Genomic DNA, 25016 nt, shown 5'->3' with positions numbered 1-25016 from the left:
GGACGGAGACCTCTTTCATTGATTTACACCCGCTCCTGTCCTTCACTGCCAGAGTCCATTCCATTCATTGCCTCTGAATTTTCATATTTCGTGTATCCATCAAGGTAATGACGTAGCAAATTAAAAAGAAATGATAAAAATCCATGTAAATTGATGAAATAATGTTTATTTACAAATAAGTGATGAAAGAATTTGCACAAGAAATATTAGGGTAAAAGAAAGGCTGAATAATGGCAAATCGAGACATTTACACATTTATATGCACCATTACTTGAAAGGAGTCTTTAAACAATAACAAAACGACAAGCAATGCTCGGGCTCCGCTGGAACGTCATCCTGTGTGAAGTCGCAGTCCTCCCCTGAATCACCAATAGCAGCCCGTGGAAATTCAGTACAGTCAGTCTCGAGAGCACTTCGGCTCTTTTTCTTTGCGGCTGCATGGTCATTTTCGAACATCTTCCTTTTAGCTCTCGGTTTTGGCATCTTCTTCGTGAGGTACTGCGGCAAATTTGGAAGAATCGTGGGGACAGAGTTTTCCGACAGCATCGGTTTATCACGAGGAATGCGTACCTCTTTGCCATCTATATGGTGCACGAACTCCTTGATAACGAACCTCGGTTAGAAATGCAGTTCGCAGACCACAGAAAACTCATCCAGTTTCTTATCTGTACGGTGGAGATTTCTTTCCCACTCCTTCCGCCGTTCTTCATCACGCGGGACGCTGAACAAAGACGCCTGTGGCGCATCCTGCACACGACTGTACCCGGTTCGACAACCGGGCGCAAAACAGTAATTTCGACGGCGGTTAGGCATCTTCACGAACACATACTACACAATGATCCAAGCATAAAGCACAGAACACGCACACGGGGTACCCACGTTCATCCAATCGAACCGATCGAACTGAACTGAGCGAACCAGCCCCATCCGCCAACACGGCCAACACGAACCAAGAGAAGTTTTTCAGGTGCGTCAAGCGTCAGCGACCCTGGTGGGCATCGTGAAAGTCGACACAGAGTGCGCTACGGCGGAGCGCCGCAAGGATAGGGCAGTGAGCACACTGCCTCTATTCTAGTACACTGTACCTCTTGCGAAGAAGTGTTCGTTTAACCCTGATTGGGTGAACGCGGAAATATCCGAGCACGCCTCATGGATTAGAGCAGTGCCGAACGATACAAGTAAGGCTCACTGTGCAGCATGCCAGAAGACTTTCTCGCTTAGCAATATGGGCATCGCTGCTGTCTCCAGTCACGCTGTGAGCAAGAAACACCTAACTGCTGTGAGCATTGTGCAAAGTGCTTCCCAGACAAAAATCCGCGCGTTTTTCGGTGCTGGACCCAACTTGCCGTGTTCCATGACTGCTACGTTTACGAGTGAATGTGTATCGACTGTGCCAAGCACGAGTGCTGAAAGCGTGCCTGCTAAACCGGTGGCCGTCGCGCCTGACGGGAAGGCATCCTTAAATGGGTTTCTGGTCAAAAAATGTGTCACGAAAGCAGAAGTTGTTTGGTGTCTGAACACTATAGCGACCCATGGATCGTTTCGTTCAGCAGCAGCGTCAGCGGCGCTTTTTCCCATCATGTTCCCCCCGTGCGACGTCGCGAAGAAGTTGCAACTTGGTAAGGACAAAGTTGGCTATACAATTTGTTACGGTATAGCCCCGTACTTCCGAAACAGGCTGCTATCAAAGCTGCATAGTGTCCCACACGTGGTCGTGGCTTTTGACGAGTCCCTGAACAAAATTGCTCAGAAAGAGCAAATGGACGTTTTGATCAGGTTTTGGGACCCAGCTGACGACGTTGTCAAAACCCGCTACCTGACGTCCTGTTTTTTAGGACACACTCGCGCAGAAGATTTAGCTGCCGCTTTCAAAAAGGCCACTGAGAACATTGAGCCGGCAAAAATACTTCAACTTTCGATGGATGGTCCAAACGTCAATTTGAAGTTGTTGAAGTCGTTAAAGCAAGAGCTTTCTGCGTCTGCTGGAAATCAGAATATTGTGGACATTGGAAGCTGCGGACTGCACGTTGTGAGTGGTGCATTTAAAACAGGCCACAATGTGACAAAGTGGAACACAGTAGTGTTTCTTAGAAGCTTGTACAATTTGTTCAAAAACGTCCCTGCACGCCGAGCCGACTATGTCAATTTCACAGGGAGCATACTGTTTCCGCTAAAGTTTTGCTCAGTGCGCTGGCTGGAAAATGGCAAGGCTCTTGCTAGGGCACTGCAAGTCCTCCCAAATGTGGTCAAATATGTTGAGCATGTCAAGAAAGAAAAGAAACTTCCAGCGTGTGGCAGCTATGCTCATGTCGAGACGGCTGTGAAAGACGAGATGCTGCCAGTAAAGCTGGCCTTTGTGCTTTCAGTTTCAGAAGAATTGGAGCCATTTTTGGCTGAGTTTCAGACAGAAAAGCCGATGCTACCTTTTCTTGCAACAGCACTGGACGGCCTGTTGCGGTCACTGCTGGGACGAATCTTGCTAAAGGAAAAGCTGGCTGCTGCAGGCACATTTTCAAAACTGATAAAAATTGATCTGGAGAACCCAAACAACATCATTGGTATAGCTGCCTTTGACATAGGCCTTGCCGCCAAAAGTGAGTTGCGAAAGATCACTAAACCATCTCACACTGCGGTGGTAAGTGTCAAAAAAGAATGCATCTTATTTATTAAGGCCTGTTCAGCAAAGATAATCGAAAGATCACCTCTGAAATACAAGCTGACAAGGGGGGCCAGTTGCTTAAACCCAGCAGTTTGTGCCGCTTCTGTGGAAGCTGGCCAGAAGCAGCTAAACATTGCACTTGAAGTACTTATAGAGCATGGGCGCCTTACAGGCCTACAAGGAGAGAGAGCAAGTAGATCATATGTACAAGTGTGCTCGAACAGCACTGCACAAGTGCGTTTGCGAAAATTTGATCGTGCAAGAGAGCGCTTGGAGAAGCTGTGGGTGGAACTCTGTGCAAGTACTCATGAGGAGCTACTGCTGTTTGTGAAGATTGTGTTGTGCCTTTCACATGGAAATTCTTCCGTGGAGCGGGGATTTTCAGTGAACAAGGAATGTCTTGTGGAAAATATGGAGGAGGAGTCACTTGTAGCACAAAGGTTAGTGTACGATGAGGTGTCTGCAGCAGGTGGTGTTGCAGAAGTTGACGTAACAGACAAGATGATAGACATGGTTCGAAGTTCCAACATCAAATGGAAGGAAGACCTGGAGAGGAAAAAGAAGGAACAGTTGGACGTATTGGATGCTGAAAGGAAAAAGAAGAGGACTGCGGCTCTTGTGAAAGAGCTTGAATCAAAGAAGCAAAAACTGATGGAAGACGCACAGCTTCAGGTCTCCATGCTGCAGCAAGAGATTGAATCCTTGAAACAGTGAAGGCATTGCCGATGCAAGTAAACAAGCTTTTCTGTTTGTCGAGGGACAATTATATTGTCTTTGAATATTTTATTTATTGTAAAAAATGCTTTCAGACAAGGGAATGCAATAAAGCAGCATGGTTTCCATTTTATATGAGCGCCTCATAATTTCTTTTTACCGCCCAGGAGTTTGTTTTCCAGTGCGCAGTTTCTTCCAAGCAGACGTACCGGTCATAGAATTTGCTTGAAATGGTCATGGAAAACCTGGAAAAGTCAGGGAATTTGGAAAAATGTAATTGGTAGACACCCTGGGTCCGGAGGGCGAGAACAGTAGCTTTGTAAAAAGCCCAATACAGCGTGCTGGAGACCACAGCACAGGAATCCTGGAGGAAAGTGAGTGTTTATATGACTGCTCTCGTAACGAAATCGTTGGCCCGCTTGCGAGTCGGTTAGCCGAATGCACACAAGTTGACGTGTATGGTCGGCATGGGCTATAGCTTATTGAGCGTACTCAGTGGGTGGACATGTTGAAGGAGGCATCATTGGTGTCCATAGGCAACATTGGATTTCAGTCAGATAAAATAAAGGCGAACAGCCAGCTGCCTCGTGTTACGACGTATATGTTGCACAAGACTAAGACATCTTGTATGTAAACCATGTGCAGCTCCTTTGAGGTTTGGGCACGGCACGAGAGTTCTTTATGTTGGCGTGCAATGGGCTTTCCAAAAAGGTGTTTCATGTTTTTTGTTTACATACGTCCTTTTTTTGTTACGTACGTTTAAATTCTCCTCGTGTGTCGAACCACACGCTGGCCCTACCCCTGAGGTAGTACCTGACGTTTGCAAGCATCAAAGTCGAATCCCAGCGATTGGTCTTGCTGCTGCACTCTTAGTTGGCCAGCCACTTCTCCACCTGACTGTTATCAGCAGTCCCGCAGAAGGGGCCTGGGCCTCGGAGGTGGGTCACGACAATGTGACTGGGTGCATTCGGCATAGCGGGGGCTGAATCAGCAGAATTGTCTGCCGGCATGATGGACTGTCCAAGAATACGCCCGCTGCGAAGTTCTGTTGTGTGCTCCTGATGTGCCCAGCACCTCCACTAAAGATATTACGGAGAGATGACAGAAAACGAGTGTATTTACAATATTCATAGTAACAATACTGCGGTTAAAAACAACCATGATGGCCAGGACAGGCACCACCTAGTCTTCTAACTTCTTCGGTTTCTAGGTAAGCGGCACATAACAATACTGTCAGTGGCGTGGTTTTGGGACATTAACCCCCCCCCGCCACTCAAAAAACGCAATTGAAGAGCTCGTTACTCCTGACGGTAAGGCGAAACAAAAGTCGCTCATGGTGGAATGGCACAATGTTACTGCACAACATTGATGAGTATCTGATTGTGACTTGTGAGGGCCACACCTGGTGGATCCAAGAGACTAGTGGGATTAGTGGGCACCATTCTTTAACATTAGCTTTGACAAGGCTGTATGCATGATGCTGAGATAGTAGTGCAGAGCCAAATGCTTCTGCCTGTGGCTAAGGTGACTAATTGTAAGGTTATGATATTACAGCTAGTGCGAGGAGTCGTTCTCGCTTTGGTTCAATCAAAGATGAAGCATCAAGTGCAGCGGTGGCGATGAGCTGCTCCTTCGCGTAGATTTAGGTTCACTTTAAAGAATCCCACATGGCCTAATTTGATCCGAAGTCACCCACTGTGGGCCCCGTCGCGGTGGTCTACTGGCTAAAATACTTGGCTGCTAACCCGCAGGCCGTGACATTGAATCCCGGCTGTGGTGTCTACATTTCCGATGGAGGTGGAAATGGTGTAGGCCAGTGTGCCCAGATTTGGGAGCCCGTTAAAGAACCCCAGGTGGTCGAAATTTCCGGAGCCCTCCACTACGGCGTCTCTCATAATCATATGGTGGTTTTGGGACGTTAAACCCCACATATCATCAGTCACCCACTGCGGTGTGCTTCACAATCATATCATCGTTTCGCCACATAAAACCCTAGAAATGATGTTTGAAACAAAGTTGGCTGTGTGCCTAGAACTGTCGTGAGCCCAGTTGGTGGGAGGCAGCTGCCATTCAGTGCAGCGTTGCACCAGGCACATTTTTCTCTATTCTGTGGCTCAAAGAATGGGGCCTCTTCTTTGCTCTCTTGGCAGCTGGCTCAACTGCTGGGAGCCCTGTAGGGACCCTCTTGGACCCCCTTGTAAGCCCTGGCCTACGCCTAGCAGTGCTGGTCGGTTGCACCCTTATGTGACGGGCCCGGCGACGTCTTGCTGCAGCGGTAGCCTTGAATGCCAGCATCAGTCCTGTCCCATCGCTGCTGTTCTGAACACGAGCAAGCTCCTCTGCAAGGCCCTTCACGTTATCAAGGTAAGCTGGATTGTGTGCATTCATAGAATGCACACGCTGCAACTGGACCTCCAGGAACTCATATGCATGTTCTTGGGCCTGCACAAAAAGTGATGAAAGAAATATACTTCAAGTGTACAGCACACCAACAAGAACTGCACATTTATTTTGCTCCTCTCTAACTGCAGACAACTGCTCGAGAATAAAGTTCAAGCTGAGGAGTCAGTTTAAGTTAAGGTTTTCCTGTCACCTGTTTTGACTATTCTGTTAGTGGAAGTGCTGCTAATACCAACAATTGGTGACCTGTAGTCCCAAACATGGAACAATACGACACTAATAGTGTTGAAATCTTGAAATCGCCCTCAGAATGATGACATCCACCAATATAAAATTGTAAATTCGTGAGTGCGGTGGAGCACAATAATATGCTTACAGGAATAAAAGAAGCCTTGACTACTGTTCAGTAGCATTCTCTATGTTTCATTGAAAAGTACTTCAGGGCCCTTTCAAGGGGCTTGTCCTACCTGGGCAAGTTAAGCTGCATCAGGCACCGACGGTACAGGTGCGAGGTGTGTGGCCTCTTGCGTGCTGGTGCCTTGCGTTGTTTGGAGTTCGTCTGGCTCCTCCTGCTGGGCACTGGTACCTGCCGTGGTTCTGGAACTACTGCTGGGCTCCTCCTCTTGGAAGGGTTCGAAAAATATCCTGGGGGGACACTTCTCGCCCAGGGCCAGCTGTCCCAGTTAGTACCGGTCGTCAGTACTCAGTGCCGGAGCATTCGGAAACAGTCCTCCGTACTTTTTCTGCACCAAAGCCTGGTGCTTACAAAATGCACCTTGTTTACCAAAAAGACACGTACATAGTCCTATGTCAGCATAAACCTCATAACTGGAGCTGGGGTGGGTCGCACTAGGCACAATGTACTGTCCCTGGCCTACGACTTGGATGGCCTCGGCTGCGTCTTTCGGCATTCTCGACAGCAGCCGCTTGTACAATAGTTGATGGGCTGCAACACGGCTGTAGGGGTGGCGGAGGATACGGCTTTCAAAGTATTTCTCCCACACCAGAGCCACCGAGTCTACGAGTGCGACTGCATTAAATGCTTCGACTCTGTTCAGGATAATGTCTTTGAGCACGCGTATGGCTGCCTCCGCAAAATTGTTGGTGTTGTGGCCCCTTGTCAACACGTCCAAACGGTAGAGCTGCACCCACTCTTCTTGTCGGCGCAAGAATGTCAGAACTCTAGACACGAAGGCATCGTGTTGTAGGGCCTTCACTTCGGCAGTGGCAGCTTCAAGTTTTTCTGCTGTGTCTGCATACATGACCTGCAGATAGCAGGAAATTTTTCAATGAGGTGCTCGTATTTGGATATTTTCGCTTTTTTTAAACTACACCATAAAACAGATTCATGCTTCACTGTCTGCATTGAAGTCACTTTGTGATCTGCACATGCTTGCCCCAGTTCAAAGGGCCAGTAAACAACCCCCAAGGACCAAAAATCAAAAATATGTGCACCTTTGCTCCGTGAACATGCTGCCTCCTCAAGGATTTTGCAAATACTTTATTAAGGAATTCGCAGGGGTTAGAACATTGGTTTCAGCTAGTTTCAAATTTTCGTGCGGTCTCGCCACCCTTCTCTTTCAAAGGGAGGAAAAGGCGTAGCCTGCCGTCGTGACTGGTTTAACCCGATCGATGAGCTGCGTGCTTCGTCAAGTCGCCGATCGACGAATTTGTGTCACTGCTCATGAAAGGAGGATTGGTCAGGTGTAGGAAAGGAGCGCAGGAATTGTTTTTCGAAATGGAGGCTGTGCACGGTGCGCAGCGCTGTAATCTGGAAATTGATTGCCGCGGTCTGCTCTACGAATTGCCAAGCGGTGGTCCATAAAAGTTGATGCTGCTGACATTTTCTGTACGCTTGTGCAAATAGGGAATTTTAGGTTCGAAGTGAATTCGAAGCGAATAGTGATTTTGGTCGAATAATATCTAATTGAATTGTAATAGTGTATATATTGCATATTATAAACAAAAAGGGGCATATTTGTCATGGCCAAACAAACTTGCACAGATCTTTAAAAATTGAAGCAGGGCCTATGCAAAGGCCATTTTTTTTTCATCAAAGGAAGTGGCAACAACTTCGAATTGTAGCAGCATTCGACTTTTGGTGCAGTCCAAGTAATAGCCAGTAAAATATGCTGCGTTTCAATTTTTTTACTTAGAGCATATAAATCTGTGTAACGAGCTTTTAAACTGAAAACAAAAAAAAGCAGAATCGATGTCATTGTAATTCTTTATTAAAACCTTGAAGTAGGGCTTTGCTGCAGTGCGAATTTCTCTTGATTACGTGTTTTCACGGCTTAGCACCAATTCACTGCTGTGAAACCACTTTTACATGTGGTCTAATATGCTTGGGTAAAAGCTTTCATGGTTTAGCATCCCTCCACTGCCGTGAAACCACCTTTACAGAGTGTTACATGTGGACTAATATACACCTATTTTGTTCGGTTTCAATAATTCAAAATTTTCAGCAATTTAACTTCGATTCAAATCAAATTTGATTACTGCATTATTCATTTGAATATTCAAAGCATTTGAATATTTGTACAAGCCTCATTTTATGGCATTTGAAATCATTTGAACCCACCAGACGTTTACTGGTGTACTTCTTAAATGTGATTAAAATGGACACAAATACTGTCTGCGTTGTCATCTGCAGATTAGGGCATCTTGTGCGGCATACACTCCAAATTATATCACGAGGAAGTGAAGGTAATTCATGCACTAGCCTTGCAGGACAGCTGTGCTTTTTATACACCTATGCTGCTATGCCAGCGCCATCATCTTGGAAACATGAAACGAATGCTAAAATAGCAGACCATTGTGAATTTGTTCACTAAGTGCAGATGCAACGAATGCACCTCGTATCTTAGAGCTAGAGTTACAACTAGATTGCAAAAAAACTTGCCAGTTCAAGGCAGACATGAATCGTCTCCTCTGGTCTTTGTCGACAGAGTTGTGAGATGTCGTCAGCCAGCGCCACTCCGCTTGTGCCACATGAAAATGGCACAAAAGCTGCCTTGCTGACGGCCATGTCTGCTGCAGGGCGGCCTTCTCAGCACTCGAATTGTCACTCATGAGTACCTGTGGGGCCTGGCAGACAATGCAATAAAGTTGAAAGCTGTCCATATAGAAAAGTCGTGGATGTTGTGAGAACAATTTTCGTGGGTGAATCTAAAAATATAAATAGCCTTGGCTAATAATTTTCTATTGAATTTGAGTTCGCTATTTGCTTTTTAATAAACTATAGAGAGCAGTAACATTTATGATAAGTTTCAAGGTTAAAGACAAGTGTAAGTTTGCATCTGTTACCGGTATTTTAAAAAGAGGAGAGAGTTCGGGCAATAGGTCCACGAACTCACTCATTGGCCAACTCACACGAACTCGCTCAGACTCACATTATGAGTCTGAGTCTGGATAAGCACTATTTTTGTGAGTCGAAGTTCGAGAGAGTTTGTTTGAAGAAAATTTTAGTGAGTGTGAGTCCGAGCGGGTTCGGCTAAGCAAAATTTTGGAGAGTCTGAGTCCGAGTGTGTCTAAAGCGCAAAATATATTTCTTGAGTGAGTTCCACTTTCTTTTGCCGACTTGAGGTTCCACCTAGACATTTTCAGCATTACTCAGCCTTACCTAGATTCACATTTATACTCACATCTATTCATTATTCTAAAGCAGTGTTTTTCATACACCGTTTGAATATTTATTAATTAGACGTTTTAATTATACAAGGGGGCACCTTGGCAGTCCCAAACTAAGTCTTCCAGGGAATTTCTCGACTATTATATTTTAACATCTCCTCCAAGAAAAATGACTTTACTGTTTGGAAGCACTCGGAACTCGTTTTCGAAGATGCTGTGTGAAGCGGCACCAAGAAGAGCGATTACATCAGATATTGGTGTTAAAGAGCATTGACACCACAATCAAAGAAGCTAATTCCATTCTGATGAACTCATGAGTGGACTCAGTAGTACTCACTCACACTCAGGTCCAGCCGTGAGTCTGAGGCTGAGTGTGTGCGGTTAGTAATGTTTTGGTGCGGTTGAGTCTGAGTGAGTCCGGCTTAAGAACCTGTATGGGCCTGTACAAAGGCTTACAGTATTGTTAAATAAATAAATATGTGTGAACGAGAGTTTGGGTGAGTTCAGCTCAGAAAAAATTTTGTGAGTCTGAGTACAATGAGTGGAAAGTTCAATATACAAGGTGCATTTGATTTACCTGCACCAACTGAAACCGGTTCACGGCTGTGCATGCAAAGTTCAGAAATTGTGAAGCGCAAGTTCAGTGGTGCAGGCACAGTGCAACACCCAAAACGAATGACGATGTGCTGATGCAGGCCTTATTTCTGTTCACTTAGTTAACACCGTTAAGGTAACACTGACTGATGGCCAAATGATTATGCATACAGTTTATGAGGCACAAACTTCTTAGCAAAAAACACATCGTGTTAGTGGAGGCAGGTACGGTTCCTACACCAAAGTATAGCGTCGTCTGCTCAGCTGCACGCGCGGCTGCACCAAGCCGGCACTGTCAGTGTGGGAGGGGCGGGAAAATCGTGAACCAGTGCTGTACCTCTTCTGCACCTTTAGAAATGAATGGCAGGGTTCAGAGGTTGTTAATGCTGCACCGCTGAAACGAATGGCGAAACGCAAAACATCTAGAACTGGTTCACGTGGTGCAGGCAAATTGAACAGACTGATATATTTCATGAATAAGCCTGAGAGAGTTCCACAAGCTATGCCGACCTATGATGCGGGCACATGTTTTAGCTTGAGAAACACTTATCTAGCCTCAGTGAAATGCACAGAACAGGCACACTTCACCCACAATGATGGTGTCACATGGGAGATTAGAATTCATAGCCAGATGTGTGATGATGATGATGAGAGCATGTAGGTGATTTCTATAAATGCCCACAAGAACCACAAAGGCCCTCTCCTGTGGCTTAGTCTGTGCAGTATTGTTTACTTTTGTTTTTGTCACAAATAATTTCTGTCCTGGTACAACTTTTTTTTTTGGTCCAGCTTAATGGAGCTATTTGCTATTGTGTCATTACTTACACTAAGCAAATTCAGAAATGTCTTCAAAAGTAGTTACATAAGTTCCATAGGAAACTACAGGTTTTCCCGCTCACTTTGATCCAAGTGGCAGCTTAGATAATCTGCACGCCATTGAAATAATCTGAGCACCAACCTCTTTAATCCATGTGCCAAACATTTAATCCAAGCCCCAACATATTTAATCCAAGTGTCAACTCAATCAGGCCACGTGCCAGTGATTTTAATCCAAGTGCCACCATGTTTAACCCAATCGCCAATGGCTTGAATTCAGGTGCCAGTCAGTTCAATCCATGCACAAAAAGCACAATACGGGGCGTAAAAATGGCAATGCATTTGAAATGCAGTTTCTACAATATAAAATACTATAGTCGGAAAGTAGAAGAAATCATTATTATTAGTATTCGCCGCTAGTATTCAAGGAAACAAAAATTCCGTGGTTCTCTTGAGCCATGTTTGCAGTGCTTATACTGTGCTATGTACAAGTTTGTAGATTAGTGCTTGGCCCGGGTGGAGTCATTTTAATAGCAATGAAAGAAAAAAGCAAGGATATTTTGTGTTCGTCAACAAAGCTCATAATTAGATTTGTATAGCATTACATGTCTGGGCCAGGTCATGTAATGCGGCAGACATAATATTGTTATTGGAGTGCCGGGATGCATAACAAGATATGAAGAACTTGACTGTGGGCAGTGATGAGTCAGAAACAGGTACATGCTCAATAAATTAGGGCAGAGCAAATTAGAAATCATTTAAGAGGCTTTCGTCCTGCAGGGCACATAAGACGCAAACTCGTGACCCTGATGTGGAAAACAGAAGTCATATTTTATATTCATATTAGTTATCTTTTATTCAAACAAAATTATGTGTATTCGATGAACGCGTGTTTCAAGCAAACACGCTTCAGGAATACTAGCGTTGTCTTTTTATATGAAAACAGGAGTTTCTCTTTTGATGCTTTTATAAAAAAACTTAATTCCAAATGAACCGAAACAAATGCAACTTGAGTTTTGAATGGTTGTTTCTGATTTCAAGAATGAATGAATATCAAATCAAATCAAATCAAACTTTATTTATTTACTAGACAAAAACTGGAGGGTCGCCAAGGCTAAAAGCCGCGAGAAGGGCTTGACAAAGGCCCTGGTGACCATCTGTCTATCACCGTTATCACCGGGCTGAGCAGACAACTGCGAATGCATCAGCAAATAAGTAGCCGAAAGCCGTCTGCTTAGCAGACGACACGAATCTATGCATATGGGATGGTGTACATGGTTAGCCAGAATTATGCAGTAGCGACGAACCATACACTGACTCTATGAGCAAATACTCTTAGTACCCATAAATGTAATTAACACACACTGTTCTTTTTTTATTTTGAAGCTATGATACCAAAATGTTAGGAGGAAATAGCAATGCGCACTTCATTTCATAAGCGCAAGCATGTATAGGTGAAAGAAAAGTTCTTCCTGTGACTTCATGTTTACGTTATTTTCACATTTATACTGTCTAAAGCGGCAAACTTGTGTTTATAGTGCGTGGATTAAAATGACTGGCACTTTAATTAGTCATTGGTAATTGGATTAAACTCACTGACATGCGGCCTCATTGAGTCGGCGCTTGGATTAAATAGCTCGGCGCTCAGATTATTTCAATGGCAAGCAGATTATTTAAGCTGGCACTTGGATTAAAGTGGGCGGGAAAACCTGTAGTTCAGATACTGAATTATAGTCAAGCCACGCATTGAGCACTGGCCTCTACAATTTCTTCACTAGTTGCTCTTGTAAGTTTGTGTTAACAATGCTATTGTAGAGAATTGGGATGGCATTAATATATAGCAATTCACTGTGCACAAAATTTACAATTTTGTGCCTACTTCCTTACTTACTGGTTGGCCTCCAAAGCAGAGAGGATGAGCTTCCTTGAGGAGCTTGAAAGCAGCCAGGTAGCCATCGGTGCTCTGCTCCTTGTGAATTGGTACTGCGAGTGGGACAGCACCAGCCTTGGTCGCAGTCAGCACCACTGTTACTGTGGATTTGGTGGTGCCGCATGAGGCAGTCGAATCAACAAAGACGATATCCCTTGCCAGCTCGAGGTTATGAGCTCGTCGCATGATGGGGGTAACCACGACCACTGCCCAGCAGGCACTGCTGCCACCACGAGTCACACTTATGTGAGTGCCTGGAAAGTTATGTGGAATGGCAGGTGGTCTTTTAAGAACAATCTTCAGGCGCATGACTTTTAATGGCCATTTTGCTCTCTGTACAGTGCAAAGTGCTCCTGCAAAGTAAGTTTTAGTTCTAGCTTCACCTTGTCTTTTAAAAACGTCCTGCAGGCTTTTTTCAAGCGATCATAACATTACCTCAATGTTGGAGTTTGTTGCCTCACAAATCAATTGCAGCAAAAATATTTTGACTCCTTGAAGTACGAGTGGAGTTCAGGTTTACTGCAATCTTTTTGTACTTCATTTATTGATTCTCCACGAGCACACTGTCAGCTACATAGCGATTAATGACAAAGGGAAAAAGGCTACATCAGCGAGCATTGTTACATATTAGAATCAGATAGAGCAGGGAAGATGAGCAAAATCAAGAGAGCATGGACCCGTGCAGGTGCCCGCATTCCCTTATGAATGCGGAGCATTTCTTTGCGTATATATATATATATATATATATATATATATATATATATATATATATATATATATATATATATATATATATATATATATATATATATATATCTGTATATCTACCTGTACATCCATCCATCCACCCATCCATCCATCCATCCATCCATCCATCCACCCATCCATCCAAAGCCCTGCCGCGGTGGTCTAGTGGCTAAGGTACTCGTCTGCTGTCCTACAGGGGGCGGGATCGAATCCTTGTTGCTGTGGTGGCATCTATCTATCTGTCTGTCTATCTCTATTTATCTATCTAGCCGCTTACGTCTGGGTGCTCTCGTGATAATCTCCTTAACTTGGTGGGAACCTAAATTAATATGAGAGGGTTTGATGATTATCACACGCTGGTCAAAACACAAATAACATTATATGCATTGTTAAACACTTCTTGTTAAACAGTTAAACAGTGGCACATACCTTGCCACAGCTGTTTGACACTTGGTATCTACCCAAAAACGACAAGAACACACATGGGCCATTGTAACGCATGAACGTTAAAGGGACTCTGAAACACCTTTTTAAGTAACCATGGAATGGATTCACTAAAAGAGCTTATTGCCTCACGAATTCAACGCTGCAAAAATTTTAAGAATACGTCCAGTATGAGCGGACTCGCAAAAATTTGTCATTCTGCAATCGCATTCGCTCTGCTCTCATCCCGGCGAAAGCTCTGGGAGCTAAGCCGATGGGGGTATGGCATGGGCAAAAAAAAAATATATATATATGTCACATGTGCCTTTTGTCATTGAAAACTTTCTTTTTGTTTTTTTTTTCGCTTTGAATACATGGTCTTTTCTGTGTGATCGCGAGCGCGCGTGGGGACAAGTTGCGGCCTCTCGCGGCGATCCCTGTAAGGACCGAACGCGCCATGTTAAAATCAGCGAATGGCTCATAGATGGCCTTTGAATGATTTTTCAGCTTCCTCCGTCATTTGTTGAAACGAGAGAAAGCAATTTTTAGCTGACTTTGGTCATTTATTTATTGCAAATTCCAAGCCGCGTGCTGCACTATAATATTTGGCCCGTGTGTTCTCGGGAGCCTCTTCTACCTAATGGCAACATTTTCTGGCCATGCTCAAAAAGTGTTGCAGGGCCTCTTTAAGACAAAACTGACAGCGGCAGCGTTTACTCGACAAACACAAAGAAAAATGTCAGGGTGCGAGCAGGGCCCCGCCGCGGTGGTCTAGTGGCTAAGGTACTCGGCTGCTGACTTGCACGTCGCGAAATCGAATTCTGGCAGCGGCGGCTGCATTTTCGATGCAGGCAAAAATGTTATAGGCTAGTGTGCTCAGATTAGGGTGCACGTTTAAGAACACCAGGTGGTTGGAATTTGCGAAGCCCTCCACTACAGCGTCTCTCATAATCATATGGTGGTTTTGGGACGTCAAACTCCACATATTAATCTATCAGGGTGCCAGCAGGAGTCGAACCCAAGCATAATGCGAGGCAATCAAGAACTCTACCACATAGCCATGCTAGATCTCGGAACTATTTTTCAAATAGACCGTAATGTTCGTAAAACGTCAAATTTGGTTGCAGTGCTGGCTATGCAATCTCATAAAGATTACATATTTACTCCAATGCTACAACCTTTATGTTGTGTAAACGTGCATTGTAGTTAGGTGCCATGCGCAGAAGTGGATTTATGTACCAGTGTCCAGGGCTACCATCCTTGCAAGCACAAACCCTTCATATCAGCTTATCACTTCTGGTGTTGCTAATACTCATGTTACTGATGGCACCATTGTGCAAGTGCAAACAACTGGTTATAGAAACATCTGCAACTGTTCAATATGCATCTGTTCCTGCAACATTTGTACATATATTTAGCATCATTTCATAACATGTCGCTGAATAAAAAAAATACAACACGGCCACCTTCCCTCCGCATGCTTCACATAATGTGAAGTCCCAAAGTATATGGGATCTGCTGAATTTTTTTTTTTTGTTAGTTTCGCATCTGTCAAATAAGGTGTTCTCTGTTTCGGCTCTACTTCTCAGTCTTCAATGGTATGGCGCCAGGACCAGGATAAGATAGGTTTAAGATACCTGACCATCTTTCTGAACAGTGAGAGCAATCGGTGCCACCAAGCTAGGCGGAATGTGCCGCCATGCGAACGAACGGGAAGGAAGCAGAGCAAGCTGTTCAAAGAAACATATCAAGCCGTTCATCCAGTGATCAATATATGTCATAATTCAGTGTTCGTGCGGCTGTGTGTCTGTGGTACAGACTGGGCGGTGCATCAGTTATAGGCCTCGCAAACGTGTCAATTCATGTAAAGATTGGTGTTTGTAGTAATTTAGCCACACATTGTGCTAGGCATGGCTGCAGCATGCCTTCGTCTGTCGGATGTTACAGTCCTAAAATGCTGTTGTCAAAGGATCGCACGGGAGATATTTGAGGCTTTTGCCATCCACCAAAGGGGCCATAGATGTGTGAGCACTCCGCTACTTAATCTGTTTAAAAAAAATCAATTTGATGTGATGCACATGACTGAAGATTTGTAATCTAACCATTTTTTTTTGTATCCATGTATCCTTGATTTTGTTGATTAAAATTTCAGTTGGCAGTCAGCGCCCATTTTTGTATCGCCTTCCTTTGTCCCGTTCTTGCGCTTTACGCTTCTTTTCTTTTTTTTGTTTTCTCCCAAGTTTAAATGGCCTCTCTAGATTGACCTGTGTGGCTGACACTCTGTACAGCTCTGGTTGCTGCTGCTGTCATGCTTTCCAAAACTTCAACACTTCCTTTAATGACATTTACAACTAATCCTTTCAAGTAACAGCCAAGAAGGACAAAATGCCTTTGACGAAGATAAATACTTGCATTGAAACATAGGCCGGCCAGTATGAGGCATCTCATCTCTTTTTTTCATGTTTTATATTTCACAATTTGTTTCCATGGGCTGACTCGCGAGCTTCATTAATGCTGGTTCCCTGTGAATTGATGCTGATGCGACGTGTCAGTTGGTCTAGATTTCCAACTTATGCCTTGAACCAAAAACCTTTTAAAAATAAGTCAGTGTCACTTTCAAAGAAAATAAATAACGTTTTCGTTATTTCTTATATCTGGTCATGTATATGTTCTTCTTCCCCCCTTTCTTTTTCATCATTTTGGTTTTCCTATCAATCTGATCTGGTTTTCTGGTTTCGCCACTTGAAACTCAGACTACCTGTGCACCTCTTGGGCTTTAAGTTTGCCATACTCAAGGTTACTCCAAGTATTTGATGTTTCTGATTTCACAGGGACATAAATTCATCAAAAAGTTGTGGATTTCAAAGTAAATACATCATTTCTTACTTCCCAAGAAAATAATGGTAAATGTATGCTCTGACTGGCAGGTGCAGTGTACAACCAAGCCACTGGCATGAATCACAAGTAGATGAGGCTTTGTGCTGAATGTGTCTGTAATTTGTCATAGCTACAACTTCACCATTCACACATTGAAAATGAGTGCTTATGAATACTGTTTTACGTAGAGGACAGATTCTCCCACAAGTTTAGACATACCTTGGGCTGCATACAAAGAAGCCTTTTCCTCCAGTTTCAGCACTGGGTCGATGTAAGTACCACCAAAACAGGCCTCCCTCCAAACGCTGTGCCAGTGGTAGACCGTTCTTTGAGGCGGATTTAAAGCCGCATTGGCCAGCTTTGCAGGGCCATCATCTTCCATAGAGAGCTTGCTCTCATGCAGTCTCCTTGCTTCACTAGGGGTCATGCCTTCGCTGAAGTAACGGAGGAATGTTTGCCTTGTTGACCTGGTGCCGCGAAGTAGCCGCAGAGCATCCGCTGAGTCGGTGCTGTGGCTGTGCCTGTCGTCGATTCGTATCACTGCAGAAAGAGGCACCTCTTTCTGCAGATACTTGTCCCTGCGTTTGGTGTCAAACGTGGCCAGCTTTATTTTTACATCAACTTTGGCCATGCACTTGGCATTGCGTGGGCCACTCTTGTTCTTTGTGTGATGCTGGCAGCGCCAAATTTTATGAAAAGCCATCCTGCATGACACACATGGGTGCAAATGGGGATAAGCTCTTTCATAATGCACTGCTTTGTAAAATATAATTATCTAAGTAAGAATAACTAGAAGTACAAAACTCTTTTCACAGTTGCACTGCTGTAATAGCTATGCTTTTATCACATTTGCAGCTGGCTGCTCGTATGTTGTATTCTGTGCAATGACATGGCACCGTACGATTGTATGAGCCCCATATGAGTGGTTGTCACACATTTGACTGGGGTACCCCAGAGGTGCTTCAGCCACCATGCCATCATGAAGATGATGGTAGTGTTGAACAATCGTTTGGCTCGGTGCACGTTAGGAAAGGACTCTGTCTATACAGACTGTTGACTGAAAGCAACAAAGAATTATTCAATACTCACAATAACCTTTAACTTCACCAATTATGACATATTTTGGACTCCACAACTTAGTGAATATTTTTTTGCCAGACCTGACAATGTCTTAAATAAGTTGTAGTTGGTATTGTTTGCGACGGTCCCCTCTTCCCCTCCCGAGCCAGAAAAAAAAAGAGGCATCTAGAATTTGTGGCAGAATCGCATAGAGACGGGCACTATATGAACGTGACATTAACATCAAGTTGGGTATTTATACCAAGAGCCTGCTACAACACATGGCAATTTCAGCTATTACCCTTTTCAGCATCGCTGGTTAGGCCAATACTTGTAGCTTTTGCAGAGCCTGCTAGGTGAAATGACACATCATGTTGCAATCTATATGCACCAAGCAAAGTTTTATGGTAGGGCACATGCTTCGGTGCTGAAGTTGCCACATTCAAGATACTGCAGTGTGCGCATGTCATTGCAGTAGTGCAAGACCTGTTGCAGCAGGCAAAGTTTCCGAACAGATGGTGGTTATACATGAATATTGTGAGCTCAACCAAGAGCTAGGTGGCTTTTGTCAACTGCCTCTTCATTATCATTAGCTCAAGCAAATAATCTCTGTTGAGTATTCAGTTATTGAGTTAAGATGGCTTGTTGGGCAAGTTGCTATATAGTCTTGGTGGGAACCCCAGCAGCATGAACAGAATGCAGAAGCAACCAAGGCAAAAAAAGACAGGGACAGGAAGGACGCTAGGCTGCCAAGTGGCGTGTCTACTACACTGTTGGTATTCCAACCTAGATGTTATTGGCCTGGAGAGATTTTAGGACTATGCAGCTCTTATCTGTGTTGTTCAATGAGCACTAAAATTTACAGCAGTAACTTAGAGACCCTGCTACATTTTTCAAGTAGTCATCTAATGGCTATTTAAAGGAGTTCATTGTCGTACGAATCGACTGCCGCAACAATTTTCAGTGTCAAGTATGGCCAGAGTTAATGGGGTTGATCGCGTTTTTAAGTGCTTTCTGTACTAGCGAGCGGGCTGAAAGCTACACAAGCATGTGTAAAAAAAGGCAAGATTAGGCACACCTGTGCGCCAGCGCGCGTCGTCTTTTTTTTTTTCTGGGAATGCTAAGCTACTTGCAGCGCGAGCGAGCGAACATCGCCGCATTTTGTGACGGCCGCGGCCCATCACGGGGTGTCAAATCAGCCAGTGACCGTCCACTTTGAGTTTATGGCGCGGTTAGGTTGACGGCATCATTGGGGGGAGAGAAGAGCGAACGATTTAAAGGTGTTAAGGAATTGTAAATTCTGTTTCACGTGCTGCGCTATGTTTGGCTCACATGCCCTGAGGAGCCTAGACTACCGATTGGCAGCACAATTGAATATGATGCGCAAGTAGGCACGTAGAGGACACGGGACAGAGCGCGTTTTTTCGCCATGGTGAAAAATGGTCGAGCACTCGTGTTTCGATCGCCTACCACTTTTTTTTTTCGGCGAAAGACCGTGAAAACGTCTTGGCGCACGCTCAGCGTCAATTGTGCCTCTTCTGTCAAAATGTTTCAGTGTGTAGCAGTTTTCACATCTCGGCGCAATTGCCGCAGCAACCTCATCACCGCAAATGGAGCTGCCGCCATGACATCAATAAAATCGCCTTGTAGCGCGGCGCGGAATTCCGAAACTATGATTTCAGCTGTAAGCCCTGTGTAAATGATCGCTCAAATGGCTGTAGTGCAGTAAATGGCATCAACAAGGCAAACCCACCTTTCCCCAGCACTCTGGACGCGCCAGATGATCCAAGAAGTGTTGGTCCGTACGCTGCACGCTTCCATCCATTCATTGACGGCGTCTTCGTCGGCCAAGTTCGCTCGGAACACGGACTCGTGTTCAGTAGACTGCTGGTCATCTCTTACGACCTCAAGTGGCTGACGCATCTCCTCCATTGTGCCTCGATATTGTGCAACAACACGATCGGCACTCGTACAAACTTGACGGTCACAACCACAGTGGTAGGACGAACTTCGTGGAGCGATCGCCTTCCTGGACACCACGTGGACACGACCCAGTGGTCTGACGTCACCGCCGATTCAGCATGTACACTGTGGCCAGTGATGTTTCGTTCTACGCTGAAGAATTCGCGGTCATAGACATGAAAATTCACTATTTCGGGAATTTTTCCCTGTTAACGTTGACGAAAGTTCCAGCATATTTCCCTGCATAACAGTACTCATTTCCGTCCTCATCTACGCAAACACTATAATTATATGTGTATGACGTACTGGCCACTTTTGAAATCATGACTAGCCCATCCGCTGCCGCACAACAAAGCCATGGCATATTCATTCATATAGTGAGAGTACACTGCACATTGCGGGCTTCAAGTCTAACACCAATAATGAACCAGAAATCGCTTTGCGTATATCAAATCTCAAGGGTTCTGCTAGCGTGGTGCATGCACCAGAACCGATAACAGCAGATGAAGGCGCACTGTGACCGCTAATTATCGGTCGTCTTACGAGAATTTAACCATTCCTGAAATACCCTGCAATATTGCGAAGATTTCTTTTGTCTCAAAATGACAGGCGAATATTCCCCGATAAAACAAAAATTTCTTGCACGGAACATCACTGAGTGGCTGCGCCTGTGAGACATACTTCACCGTGTGTAACTGCTTTGAAAGGCGGTTTCACTGCCGCATAGGTTCTCTGTGCGGTGAAACCAACCACTTTGGGGATATTCGCAATGCCGTGAAGCGACCTTTCAAGACTGAGTTAGGTTATAGTGCCTGCAACCCTGTTAATTTTAAACAGCGAAGTTCATTGGACATTTGTATTTATAGTGGGATCATATCATAACATCCATCTATATTAAAACACTTGTGGGCTCTTATCACAATAAGAACAAACATTTATTGAGAAAACTGAGTTCATGTGTGCTACAAAAAAAAATCAAGCAGTGCTTTATACCGCACGGCACTAGCAATGAGGTGGCACCTCGCTTCCAATTTTCTTTGTCTATTTGAATAGAACCATCATATGCATCATTTATAAATTTGTTGTACTGTTCTTGGGTCATTTATTCTCAAATTGTATATTCTGAATTTTCTTTGTTTTGGAAATTTTGGGTATACAGTGTTTTTATTTCATAACTTGATAAGACAGATGCTTGGGCTAGTTGGTGATAGGGGTTCAACATATTTGTACAGCGCAAGACTACGAGTAGTTACGATGTAACTACAGAAGAAGAGACAAGGACAGAAAGAGCGCTGACAACTGAAATTTTATTAACGAAAATGCTGGAAATATATACTCATGACGGAACACCACCGCGCAATGTATTGCATCACAGCAAGACAATCATCATCTCATTATATGGTTACAACGCCACAGCTCAGCACAAGTTCACAATCAATTGTGTCAAAGCCAGAAACTCGCTTTCTTTTTTAGTCAGAGCAAGCGAAGGCATGCTGATACATCGATCACCCAGCATTTGCATTTCATTGGCCTCCATAATCTCTCGTGTTAGCTGCTGACGGTGTTTGGCTACAACAGTGCACTTTTCGAAGTGTTGGAGGGCCCTATTAAGTTTAAATAAAAGCTTGTTATATGGACCAAGTAGGAAACCTTTAAACACAAATATTTCACTGTGTACAACTTGCAATGTAGTCATATTTAAATCATACATTTAATAGAAACTTGCTTCCACTTTGCTTCAACCCAAGGTAGTGTAAGTCAGAAAAACTTGTGGAGCTTGCTCAGACTCGGACTCAATAAACATTTTTGGGAGCCGTACTCACTATCACAAAAATTTGTTCAGCTGGACTCGCTCGGACTCACTGTCTTTTTCGACCACAATGCCAGTGCTTTTTAACACCGAAATTTCACGTAATCGATGCTCTTCTTGGCACCTTTTCATATGGTGCCTTCGAATACGAGTTACGAGTGCTCGTAAACCAGTAAGGTCGTTTTTCTTGAAAGAGATGACAGCGCAATATATATTCATCACCAACTTTTTTTTTTATTAAATGTATGTAAGGAGAGGTTATCACCAACTTCCTTTAGTTGTCAATGGTTAGGGAAAGGTCGAGGCCTTCCACCATGTAATTTATGCCACTGATCAATAAATATTCAAATGGTATATAAAAAGACACGGCTTTGAAATATGTGAGCATTGACGCGAGTATGAACGCTGATCTAGGTAAAGCAGATAGTAATACTGAAGACGAGTAGGTATGACCATAGCTTGGCAAATAAAAATCGAACTCAGATTCCCTCAGGAAATGTATCTTGCACTTTGGACTCGCTCGGACTCAGAAACACCAAAATTTTCCAGAGACGGACTCATTTAGACGCACACTCACAGAAATGTTAACTCATTCTGAGACTAGCGTCTCCATCCGAGTTAGAGTGAGTAGACTCTGAAGTGAGTTCACTGATATCTACAAGAAAGAGACATTCCTGGTATAAGAGCAAAAAAGGACACTGCTAAGAGGCGAGGAAATTACACAAGCGCATGTGATATTCGTACAAGCCTAATTCTTATTCGTAAAATTTTTAATGTTATTGGATCATAATAAAAATGCTTGATTTAAATGATTCAACCAAATTACTACTTTTTCAACCTCACATAACTATTTGCCCATCACTAAACCTTGCAGTTCTTGCTTCTTCTGGCTGTTTTGGACAGGTGCGTGGAAAAAGTTGTGGCCGAAAATCACATGCATGTTTTCTGACAGGGCGAACTGTTGGAGGCCTATATTTTTCAAATGTTGAATGGTAGAACTGAAGATTACCAAGCATATACAAGCTGTCTTGTCAGGTTTCATGCATATTCGGAATTCGCTGCAAGGAAGGCTCGTTATATGTAATCAATTTGCAGTATTTCTAGTGCAGTGAAGCTGTAATATTGTGGTACAATTTTTTTAAAGGGACTGTCTACTGCACAGAACTTTTTGCTTATTATGGTGAAAATGAGAAGATTGTTAATCTCATCAGCACCAATGAGCATGTTTTTGTACCATATAAAAGGAGTAATTTTGTTGAAAATCTACAAAGCAACTGCTGGCATCACCCAGCAGCTATGTGGTTCTATTTATCCACACAGAAATGCTCGCAAGTAGGCTGATTTTGCTTAAAAACAAACATGGTTAACTTGAAATTGCATTTCATTCCCTTGAGGCAACTTTAGACTGCACAAGAGAGTACTTTTGCTTGTTTTATCACGCGTTCAAAGAGGCACCGTGGCACTGCCGGCAAGACGGTCGCGTGCTTGCCTACGGCGGAGAAAAGCGAGTGCTGCGTCTGGCGCCGCTCTCAACAACAACAACAACAAAAGTCTTTGGCAAGTATTAGCACAACTGATTTCAGTAAACTTTCAAACCTTGCCCGTGGGTCCAGTGTCATCTAGTAATGTTGCGCGAGCCTTCGTGCTTAAAGTGCACAACAGTACTTACCAAAGTTCTAACATTGGAGAACATTTTGCCATCACGTTTCGCTTAATCATGTTGCCCATGCTGGCTCTCATCCCATATGCAACGCAGAACACCTAAACACAACTGCAAGACAGCGGGGACATTCTGCTGTTTTGTGAAGGACATTTCATGTTTGTTTTAGTTGCATGCACACTTGGCAGGAGTAAAACCACTACAGTTCGTTTCACAATGCTGGCCTACCAGTGTTGTTGGAACAAACTCTTCCCCTCAACTGTGGTGGTTTTTGAGGCTAACTAAACAAAGCTGGAGAAACTTCGGTAATACATTATCTGACAATTTCCATGCTTTATACGACCAGAACGGTGTATGTAGTATTATTGGTGAAGGCCTTGCAAAAACTGCACACGGTTTCAGTTTTAGACTTTCACACCACTGTGATCACGTCCACCAGCCATCGTTCCGGGCGTTCATCGCTCCGATGGAAGAAGACTGAACGCAGAATAAAAAATTTTTTTCCGAGAATTTCTACACACTGGCCAGAGAAGCCGTTGGAATGTTGGACACTTCAGACGTATGCTTTTTATTGCGATACAAAACAGCAAAGCATTGGAGGACTATCATAGTCACTTGAAAGTGAAAGACTTACTTGGGGTGCTGCCTTGCATTCTGGCCATCAGAGCTTGCATTTGAATGACTAAATTACTTATAAGCCCAGACTCGGAGAGGACACTGCACTTGTTTGGGCTTGTTTCATCATGAACCTTTACCAACACGCCCAACTGGCAGTCATCCTATATACTTATGAGCGCTAAATAAAGCTAGAATAGATTTATCGTCATTGTACCCTACCCACCAGAAGCTTCAGGTGGTCTCGTCTAGCCTCTCGATGCCCGTGGGGTGTGTGAAAAAGGACGCAAACAGACAGTCTTTATTTCACTTGTGTATTTGCTTACTTGTAAATAATAAAATCACCAATGTTCATTTTCATGAGTTTGGTACAATAAGGACATAATAGTAACACGCCGTTAATACAAAATAATTGAACTCTCTTTTTTTTTCTTGCAAATGGTGCTTTCATTCCTTATTGAGCCACCTCTGCTGCTTCTCAGCGCACAAGCTCCACCATCCATTGCCGCGCACCCCCACAAGGCAGTCCTACATGCCCATGAAGCATAGAAAAATGTGAGTCATGTTAACTCAATACTGTGTGCCCACAGTTGACATGCATCTCCATGTGCAGTACCCTATAGGTGTACTGCTTGCCGAAAATATATCTGGTAAGCTTAGTGATCAAAATATGTCATCGACAATGCACTTCTCATGGTGTTGTATGCATTATGTCTTGGGGTCCTCTTTATTGTGCTGCTTGTGTGCTTCTCTGTGTGTTCAATTTCCTGCCTTCTTTTTGACTTGTACTATAGTTCTGATACATCTAGGATTGCTGACTGTTTCCATTTCCTCATATTTCCTTGCAAAATCTGCGAAACTAGAATAAAAATTGATTTGAAAGCAGGTCACAGAACTCGATACCTAAAACACTTTGGTATCTTTCCTACTTGCAGGCTGGCCAACAAAAACAGTGTGAACCTCGGTGCTAAGGGCTTGAATGCCACTGGGTTGTAGTGCCACCAACAGCAAGGGGATCGCGTCGTGATGGAAGAAGGGGATGCGCGCGATCACGTGCGATCCAGCAGCAATACTGGCGTGAGGGGGACAGAAAATAAAGAAAACATTGGTTGTGTGAAAA

The 25016-nt window shown here is 43.9% G+C and overlaps 1 long non-coding RNA gene and 1 pseudogene across 1 annotated transcript in view; one reads left to right on the top strand and one right to left on the bottom strand.

Moving 5' to 3' along the window:
* Positions 1–24840, bottom strand: part of LOC142769078 (uncharacterized) — a 27844-nt pseudogene extending 3004 nt beyond the window's left edge.
* Positions 1–25016, top strand: part of LOC142769079 (uncharacterized) — a 29007-nt gene extending 3991 nt beyond the window's left edge. The window contains exons 2-3 of the long non-coding RNA XR_012885643.1: positions 5524–5737; positions 24832–25016. This is a non-coding gene — a long non-coding RNA (uncharacterized LOC142769079). The remainder of the gene's footprint in view (positions 1–5523; positions 5738–24831) is intronic.

This window comes from Rhipicephalus microplus, chromosome 8 (assembly GCF_043290135.1).
Source record: "Rhipicephalus microplus isolate Deutch F79 chromosome 8, USDA_Rmic, whole genome shotgun sequence".
In the NCBI taxonomy this organism is placed as follows: domain Eukaryota; kingdom Metazoa; phylum Arthropoda; class Arachnida; order Ixodida; family Ixodidae; genus Rhipicephalus; species Rhipicephalus microplus.
The sequence above is the reverse complement of the archived record's forward strand: the minus strand, read 5'-3'. Positions and strand labels throughout refer to the sequence as shown.